The 10375-nt window shown below is 32.7% G+C and overlaps 1 long non-coding RNA gene across 2 annotated transcripts; it reads right to left on the bottom strand.

Moving 5' to 3' along the window:
• Positions 1-5127, bottom strand: LOC139866167 (uncharacterized). Of its 2 annotated transcripts, XR_011765282.1 has the most exons (7): positions 4829-5127; positions 4274-4750; positions 2053-2110; positions 1881-1942; positions 1649-1791; positions 923-1049; positions 1-392 (listed from the first exon to the last, which is right to left on the bottom strand). It is a non-coding gene; the product is annotated as an uncharacterized lncRNA (long non-coding RNA). The 2 variants fall into 2 exon arrangements; XR_011765281.1 differs by having other exon boundaries at positions 4274-5127.
• Positions 5128-10375: the final 5248 nt, after the last annotated feature.

Genomic DNA, 10375 nt, shown 5'->3' with positions numbered 1-10375 from the left:
CCTTTTATATGTTACAACGTTAAACCATCACCCAATTAAAATATTCCAACAAAGAATCGCAGGTTTTGAATACAGAAAATGCTTGACTTTTCTGATGACTTGTGCCAATTTCAGATTATATCTCCATTGAAAGTTGAAACACAACCTTTCGATTAAACTGGTAATAATAAAACAAAAACGACAGTTTGATTTTCCACATTGAATTTTAAAAATCAAACCTCCAATATACCCACACACTTCAACCACACAGTAATCCATAGACCAATTAGCATGACCATTATCAAAATTAATCAAACAGACTGGTATTTCTGATTTCAAATAAACTGAAAATATCATAAATCACAAGGCAACAGCAACACGCTCTCAACAGATTTAACTATGTTCGTCATTTCCTGAAAACAAAAATATCATAAAAAGGTCACAAATTGAGCTTTAACTAAAAAACCAAACTAATAAAAAAAAAAAAAAAAAAAAAAAAAAAACACTAAACTTCATTGCACCTTTTACATATTATTGCATCAAATGTTGCTCCACTTAAAGTTTCATTGGAGTACCCTCACCATGAACATTGGAGAAATAGCATGTGATATATACATATCTGACGGCTTAATCGGGTAAATGGATATCCATTGGATAATCATCGTTAGTGACGGGGCAACATAAAGTAAAAAAAAAGTTTTGAAGAAACAACTGAAAGTCATGCCCAAAGTATATATTTTACTTATGTGAGTCAATTAGTAGTGCCCAACAAAGTCACTTTTGTAATCAGAATGTATTACATGTGGACATGACCCAAATGGTTTCATCCCAACTCAAAATGGCGTCTTTTGACCCTCATCTATTTTGATCCGATACCCAATCCGCTAGATACACCCAGTAGGAAACACCTAATAAGAAATGAACGTCACATAAAAGAAAATACCTTTAAAAATAGTAGCCCGCGATTTTTCTTGAGCTATACAAAGTGCAACGATAGAACCACCTCGAAAACCTATGCGTCTGCTGCAAGATGCCCTTTTCTTCCAGTTTTTTCACCTTGTAACTTACATCTGCAAAAACGACATACATAAACTAAAAACTATGACAGCTTGTCAAATAACAATTGGATGAATATTACCATTAATCGGCCTGATTAGGTCGAAATTGGTAGAAAAAAAGATGACAAATATCAAATAATTGAGAGTGCAATAATTTTAAAAAAGATGGAATTTGGGTGAATGCTTATTATGTAACCATCTCTCAGTAAGAATTCCCCGTGATAAGGAAAATAAACTCACTTAACTTAGACTCTGTTACATATATGATGAATTGAGTCAAGTTATGTTTTATCTACGAAATGAAAAATGGGTTAAATGTTAATCACTAAGTGTTTGTACCCAAAAGCATAAGAACTACTGAATCGCTTAACTAAGTGTTAGAATTATAAACTACTTCACTGATAGTTTAACTAAGTGTTAAAGTTATAAATACTTCACCGATAGCTAAACTAAGTATTAGAACCCAAATCCAATAACGTTATAACTTATTTGTTTTCGATTAATGCCTAATCAACTTCCATAATACAAAGTTGAAGGTTATACCAGTGTCTTATTCAGTTGTACTCAACCAAGAATTTTATTGCCTTTAAACAATGTTTATCATGACATACCATAGGAACTGGTGTAAGTTTATCATCAGGAAAGGTATCCTTGAGCTGTGCCATCTTTAAACTTCTACGACTGTCACTTACGTTTCAACTTACAATTAATACATCGTCACCAAAAGTGTAACTCCTTAAATTATTATCACCAGCTGCAAATTTTCAAAGTAAAAAACAGCAACCACTATAAAAGATAGCTGAAAAAACATTCAATGGGAAAAACATTTACGTTACAACTTACAATTCAAGGATTTCCAAAGCTTCTTCTCACATGAGTAAACTCAAAGCTTTTTCAAAACTAATCTGTTTAAATATAAAAAAATATATAAAAAAAACATTTAATGTTCGTAGTTGATACCTGTTTAAGTATGACTATGATCGTGACTATTATTAATCCTACACTGGACACATACCTTTATGGTAATTTCAATGGGTTGCGCAAGGACACTTAGATAAGCTATCTACAATAACCTGCATAGGTAAGATGTGAAAACAATAAGAGATAGTTTCATAAAAAATTTGGGTTCTCTTTGAGATATGATAGCATGATTAATTATAACAATAAGGTGTACTTTTGAATCTGGATTTATTGTATTCTTGAAACTGAACGATTGGTTTATCAACAACAAACATACAGCTAGCTAACATGTTTGTTGTCGGAAGTAGTTTGTATCATACATACTACCAACTAATGAAAAAGCTTGTGTGACTCATGTTTTCTGCACCAAAGTTATTATCAATATACTTGGTAAATTTATGAATGATTCACCTAAGTTTAGGTTACGTAAATAATGAGTCAAAAATAGAAAAGACATAAGTTTCATAAAATAAAAACGAAACAATTGATAACTCTTCTTTAATATCGCAAACAGGTATATAGAAGTTTTTGCACATCATCAAATGCATTTCTAAGTCTTCATAACAGTTTATTAAGTAAATTCATTATTTTGAAACTATATGCTTAGTACAATTTTACCACATACAGTAACAAAAGGGAATACATATTGACTTTTGAAATACTTGCTACTTCATAAAAATTTTTAAGGTTGTTAGATCGCCGCATTAGACTTCAATATAGAACTTGTGAAAACTTATGATTGGCCTTATAAGCCAAACTGTATTCTTTTTATGGAAAAGAGTATTTATATAAGAGAAGGGTTAAGAGGCTAACCTTTGATGGTAATAAGGTATTGTATGTCTAATTGTTTATGCAAAATAATAAGTATAATTGCACGAAATAAGCATATTAAGATGCTCAATAAGATCTAAAAAAGCAAGTAATACCATGGTTATAAAAGCAACCGCCTGGAACCTCTCCGAAGTAAAGAATTAAGGCGTAGACATATTACCGTAAACCAAAATTATTACAACAAAGAATATAAAGTAAAAGTTCTGTGACAGATGAAAGATCCGAGAGACAAATTTAGTCATACCAGTAAAGAGTAAAACAGGCCAAGGCTTTATGCTTCACTTTCGACATAAAAAAACTCCTTCAATGCCTATGGAAAAAAGGTATGCAGGTTATGCAGCGATAGAGTTATGTAGAGGAAACAACTAATATTGACCAAATTTCACCATTCCAGATACAATCATCCAGTTTTATATGTGATAAACATAAATACTATTTGATCAGTATGATATTTTTTCTAATTAAAACTACCTCACATTATAATAACATAAGACCATTTGAACTGTCCAACCCATTTAGCGTGTTCTGCTCACTTTATTGTTCATATTCTGCAGTTGATCCAAGTTTGACTCGTTATAACATCAACGTGTTAAAAATGCAACATCTAATCATTTACCTTCCGGAAAAAATAGATACAAGTCCATCATTTTCAGATGTAGTCATTCCATGGTTAGTGTTTACACTCAAATGAGTCAAATATAACCTCCTAAATCATTTGATACAAATAGATAATACGAAGTAAATAAAGTTCAAGTATTCACAAATATCTCAATAAATTTCATAAGCTTCAAAAGTGAAAACAATGTTTGGTCACTATTTTGTTCAATCAATCAACCCAACACATCCTGTTTTCACCTGTATCTTAAATCGAACACGGTAATGACCTTTCTTATCTCAACTTCCGCATACGATTAAGGTTGAACCCTAATTTTGTAGTTGACCATAGTATTAACTTTGTAATAGACCATAGTATATGAAGTTTTGTATGTAAAGTTCATTAGATTAAACCCTTGAATATCTTTTATAAATTCCTCGTCTAACTCTTAAGACTTTGTTGCCACTCGACCATTAATAGCGTAACCATCTCCTTTCTTGTGGTATTTCAAAAATAGAAAAATAAATAAATAAATATCAACACAGGTCCATTAGCTGATGAATGTTTTTTTTTTTTTTTTTTTTTTTTTTTTAACGAGGAACCCCCCTAGCGACGAGCCATAATGGCTCCCCTCTAGTTGGTAAACCCCGGGTAAACGGCAAGCCAGGCCTCCACCGCTACCAGGCAAAGCATCCTCTAGTCAATCAGTCACTAAATGGAGCTCGCCCCAAGGTATTTGCCTTGAAGGGAATCGAACCCGTGACCTCTTGCTTCATTGGAAGTCCTGGTGGCCACCCAGGCTATGCCTGGATGGTTTTAGCTGATGAATGTTAACAATGCAAATAATTACCTTTGAAGCAAACACTTGAATCATCAATCGATTATTCGACAGGATATAAAAAGATTGCTCCCATTACTTGTCAAGTTTTTTTTGTAACATTTTCCTTCTTCAAAAAGGTCAACACATTGAATAGTTATCTACTTCACAAAACATATAGTAACACCTTTAAAGAAATAAAATATGCATAGTTAAAGAGCAGTTGATCAATATTAAGCAATACATTGCGCTTAAATGCAAGCAAGCAAGGATCGAAAATTTAACTTAAATGCAAGCAAGGATCTAATCAAACGGAAAAATAAAAATTTAACCTAAATCAAAATCAATAATAAAAACTCCAGAAATTAAACATGTGGTGAATTGATCGAAAATATGTTACCTCCAAAAACCGTTCGATTAAATAGTAAAAAGAATCAAACCTTATTGTCACCAATTTGAAACATAATTCCCTCGTTCCATGATTTCGGACGTCTTGACCATCATCGAAACCTGAATTGATAAGATTGCTTCATCGTTAGATTCTGTTAATCAACCCCAGATCCGACTGGAGATTCGAATAACCCTTACAATGAGTTTCGAGAAGAATTTGATTGTGGAGTAACATCGATAAGAAGCATTTGATTTAGCGGTTTTTTTTGTAGAAGCGATCGTGTTTTAGGAGCGTATGAAGACGGGTATAACGATCGTGATGTGGAATTCACTGATTGTTGATCGATTGTTGGAAGGACGAATCAGACAGGTATAATGTGTCGTGATCTGGAATTCACTGATTGTTAATCGATTGTTGAATCTGTTTTAGGGTTTGAATGAATAACGTGATCAGTTTAGGTTTCGGTTAGGGACCAATTTAGGGTTCGAATGAACAACTGAATGAAAGGGATAAGAGTGACCCCTCAACTGCATTATTTCTCCCGTATAATGTAAGGGTAAGGGTATTTAGGGTATTTTAATTGTTAAGTGTGACTTATTGATCAATAACTAAAATGAATGGTTAGATTATAGGGGTAGTGAATGTCTTTTAATTGATCTAATGGTTAAGATTCAAGGAATTTTTTTAAGATATCTCAATTAAGCTTTTCTTATAATGTATAGTGTAGATGTAGATGTAGATGTAGATGTAGATATTTTTAATATTACGAGTTACGAGTATTATTTAAAACAAATTAAGATAAAAGTACTTTTAATCGTTAATCTACACTATGATATGTAATTAAGTATATATTTTTACTGTTATCATTTAAAATAATATAAAATAACAATGCTTTTTTATCCAATTATATTTAAAATATATTTTATTCCCAAAGTAAACTCATACTTTTTGAGATTAAACATTAGTATTTAAATGTAGAACCTCTATGAATAAAATAAGATGACAATATATGACAAACAGGTTGGACATGTTGGGTCACGGGTTGAAATAGGTTTGGGTTGAAATAGATTTGCGTTTTGTTTTTTCATTTTTCGTTTGCTTTTCACGTTTCCCGCCTACATTTTAAATCTACCTTTTAAGCTTTACGTCTTTGTTTTACGTTTTCGTCTCCGTTTTACATTTACGGTTTTACGTTGACATTCACGTTTTATGGTTTACGTTTACATACACATTTTACGTTTACATTTTATGTTTATTTTTACGTTTTACGTTTTCACTTAAAATTTTTAATTTACATTTATGTATACATTTTACAATCAATCTTTCAATTAACTTATTAAATAACCGTGTATCGCACGGGCTAAAAACCTCGTAAGTCATATAACACATATAAAAATAAGCCTTTGGAAAAGTTAAATTTATCAATACATATAAAACTATCGTACTACTAAAAAACTATCGTACTACTAAAAAACTATCGTTATAAATAACAAAACAAGTTCTGATTGGTTTCGATATTTCTCAATTAAAATAACTTCTAAATTGGATAATTTATGTCGAAAGAAGGAAAAAATTTCTTTTCTTTGACCGTAGATTATTTTGCATGTTTGGACCGATAGCAAAATTTCGGGTTCTTTGGCGGTCTTTCATTCTTTTAATCAAACTAATAATAATGAGTAATAGCATACAACTAGCTTTAAGAACCCGTGCGTTGCACGGTGGCTTAAAAAATTAGTACACTAATACGTTAATGTTGGTACAGATTGTATGTTTTATACATTAAAAATACGCAATAGAACGTCTTTGTTACATTCGTCAATAAAAATTTTAAATCTATAACCTGCACGGTAATCTCTTAAAGGCATGTCATTTAACAATTCTTTGCAACAGAATTGACACAATTTCTATTTGAAAAAAAAATTAATTAATGGAAAGTACCTGAAATTTAAATAAGCGATCAAAATTTTCTTTTTTATGCAACTTCCATCAGCTCCTTGTAGATCTTGCAATTTTCGCTGCTGACTGCTTGCCTGAAGAAAAGTATGACATAAACGGTAAAACAATTGAAACGTTGAAACAGTACTATCTTCTTAAATATGTTTGAGCGGGTCCCGTAAGGTAGTCCGAGATCTAAAAATTCATTAAAAAAACTCTTCATACTATGCCTTAAAATATTTTAATTTGCTTCTATCAATCCTCATCAAACTGTTCTGATCCCACGAAACTTACCCAACCCACACGTTTTGCACCTTTATATCAGATCATATAGATAAACTGTTAATTGTAAACTGTGTTAAACTGCTGATTGTTCCATTTAATTAGTGAGAAAAATATATAGCACATACCTACCTAAAAAAATAAAAGTAGAAACCGATATTGGCAAGAAAATTAAATACAACCTTTATGATATCAAGTTTTAATAGAGCATCTTTTGCCAAGCGTAGAAATCGATCTAACGTTGCACGTACATATGATCCACCCAACCAAGCTTCCTGAATTGACAAACAACATAAATACATAAAAGGTCAAATGGGAGGATGCTTATTTACAAAGAATAACAATTTAATGAAACATCAAGTTAAGTTTAATAGGTTACTCAGCAACACTTGATTTAAGTATATAAACTCAAATTTTAGATTTTACCATGTAAAATATGATTATTTGAACTTAGAGGCGAAATAGGCCTGTTTATGTAACCAAACTGTATCCGTGTTTCTAGAATTTTGGGTAGCAAAACCAGTCTTCCAAACTCAATTTTTTAAAGTAAATTATGTACTTTGTTCAGTTACCTATTTGAGAAAATCAGCACCAAAAGCTCGAGTGACTTTTAGAGAGCCTTAAAAACGATAATCCATCACGTCGAAGGAAACATGCCCGACTTTTTTTATTAACTGAACTTCCTGCAAAAAACAAACACTATATGCATTGGAACCCATAATTGACTAACTAATTATTAATAATCACAATTGCAAACATGAAGTGTTTTGGAGCCACACCAGCACGACCCATTACGTACCAAAAAAAGACATGTTTTGACCCATTACCCACTAAAGCCCAATAAAAGAGATAAGAGAAAAAAAGAAAAAAAAAATACCTGCTGGAACATACTAAGAGATACCAAAATGAATTCCCTGATTCACACACTATAATACTGTGGTCATTTAGACCCAAGCATAATAACGAAAGGGACTGCAATAGCTGCTATTAACCAACACTCAAACACGTATCCTGTGTTAAATGAAGAACATATCTTATTATTAGACATATGTACATAGTTATACTACTTTTGGTCATTTGGACCAAACACGAAAAACAGGAACTGACTTCAAAACTCATGTACACAGCTATAGTAAAATGGGTCATTTAGACCTAAACACGTCAAAAAGGAACTGAAGGAAACTTCAACTATAACAAATGTATTATAACAAATTTTAGTGCCATCCTTTGAAGGTGATTCTTTATTTATTATATTTCCTTCTTTATAACTGGTGAAACTTAATGACAGCTGCCCATGTCAATTTTAAGAGATTCAAGGAGTTCATTGCTGCTGCCCATGTCTATTTTGGGATTCAGAAACTGAAAGAATGTTCACAAACACTATATACAACTATACAAGAAAAGAAAAGAAAAGAAAAGAACCCACCTTGAAGTGCCACATTGGAACTCATTTGTGTAACCTTCCATGGTAGCTCCTTCGCACCGAGTTCCTTATTCTTTTTCTTGATCCAAACATATAAGTGAGACTGATTTCATCACTTAAGCAAAAATACGATGTTTCAGATCCCATGAAAACTTCATACAAATTACACTTTCAAGTTAAACAATATGAAGAAAAAAAAGTCGGAGAAAGAGACTGGACAACTATTAACAAAAGATAAACAATGAAAATACCAACCCATATGTTGGGTAGATAGAAAAATTTGTTCAATGATAAATCATAGTTTAAATGACGATCAAAGCAACCGAGTCAAGATCAATCCATAAAACTCGATTGAATGCAACTACAAAATGTGCAAGATATGGAAACAAAAACCTCACAAGTCAACGACACTGTGTAGTTGAAAAGCCATAGAAGGATCAAACACAAATCAATAAAAAGCATCAAAGACACAGTGCAATTGAAAGGCCATAAAAGGATCAGACAATTGAGATTTGTAGCGACCCCGACAAATCGTCAAATGACGGCGTCATCTACGTATGGTCCCATTACATGGTCGTAAGTCTTTATAACAAAGTTTGACCGAAAAATATGTCGCATTCATTTCATAAATAAGGATGTTTCAAAGTTTACAAAAGTAGTTTCCATAACAAGTACATAACAATGTTTAAAGTTTGTATGAAACACGTGCGACACAATTAAAAGTAGTCAAAAAGACGCTCCACGTATGCAAGTATACTCGACATCCAATGCAAGTATCAAAAAGTATGAGCGGAAGCATGTATCACCTAAGTTCAAGGACCTGAGAAAAACATAGAGAATCTGTCAACGAAAACGTTGGTGAAATCATAGGTTTAAATAAGTAAGTGAGTAAAAGTAAGTTGAACCACAAGATTTGCAACATCGATAAAGTCATAGTACATTCTAAAAGTTAATATTCACGAGCACTCAATTATCAAAGCTTAACATTCCGTCCGTTGAACCCCGTAATAATAGTGTTAGAACATACACTGTTTCCCGAAAATATATTTCACCCGTAGACCGTAGCGAACCGTCCGAAGTGAGGGTTTGTCAAACCCATATGGCCATATAACATAAGTTCTCGCTTACACCATCTGATGTAACTAATGATAATCGAATTGAGGATTTGTGTTCAAACTCGTATGTAGAATGTTTGTTTTCCCTGTACTTGTGTTCACGTAGTTTAAAAGAACGTTTATGTTTTCTCATCCCAAAAGTAAGTTCAAAAAGAGTAAAAGTGGGACTATGATCTCACCTTGAGTGCACGAGTAGTAAAGTACTTCAACAAGTAAACGTGTGCAAAGAACAATGCTAGGCTTGACCTAAACAAATAGGTTATATCAATAACGATAGTCACGATTGGTCGAAAATGTTCAATTAGTCCTATGGCTCGTTAAGACTCGATCATAATAGCATGTGAATCAAATTGTCATGTTTCATGCAAGGTACAAGTATAAAAGCATGTTAGAACGATTGCACAAACAATTGGTTAAGTTTGATTAAAAGTCAACTTGGTCGGGTCAAAGTCAACGAAAAAGTCAACATGTTCGGGTCGGGTCCCGAACTATTTTTCTGAGGTTTTTAATCATATATGAGCATGTTAGAACAAGTTTCATGTGAATCGGAGGTCCGTAGTATGCCAAACATTTTTCGTATTTTGGACATGGAGGTCAGAATCTGACCACGGCATATGCCGCGCCGCGGCCAGAGGTGTCACGCCGCGACATTAGGCGTGGCCTGGTACCTGGTCAGTTTCAAATGTTCAAGTCTTGGTCAAAACTTCAAACAACCATAAAACGCAAACCGTAAACAACTAGAAGGCGTATCTTATACCGTTGGAAAGCTCTTTTGACAAGGAACACAACTAAACATGTATCATCAATCAAAAACATCATTTTCAATAACCGATTTCTCGTCAAGTAATCAATAAAAGTCTATTTTCAAATTTTCAAGTTCATCAAATGCATTTTGAGTTTCGGGAATCCAATTCTCACATATGATATGCCGTTTTGAAGGTAATGAGGCATACATTACAACTAAACACTAACAATTAACATTCCATGGC

Source organism: Rutidosis leptorrhynchoides, chromosome 9 (genome assembly GCF_046630445.1).
Source record: "Rutidosis leptorrhynchoides isolate AG116_Rl617_1_P2 chromosome 9, CSIRO_AGI_Rlap_v1, whole genome shotgun sequence".
In the NCBI taxonomy this organism is placed as follows: domain Eukaryota; kingdom Viridiplantae; phylum Streptophyta; class Magnoliopsida; order Asterales; family Asteraceae; genus Rutidosis; species Rutidosis leptorrhynchoides.
This window is presented reverse-complemented; position numbering and strand designations above follow the sequence as displayed.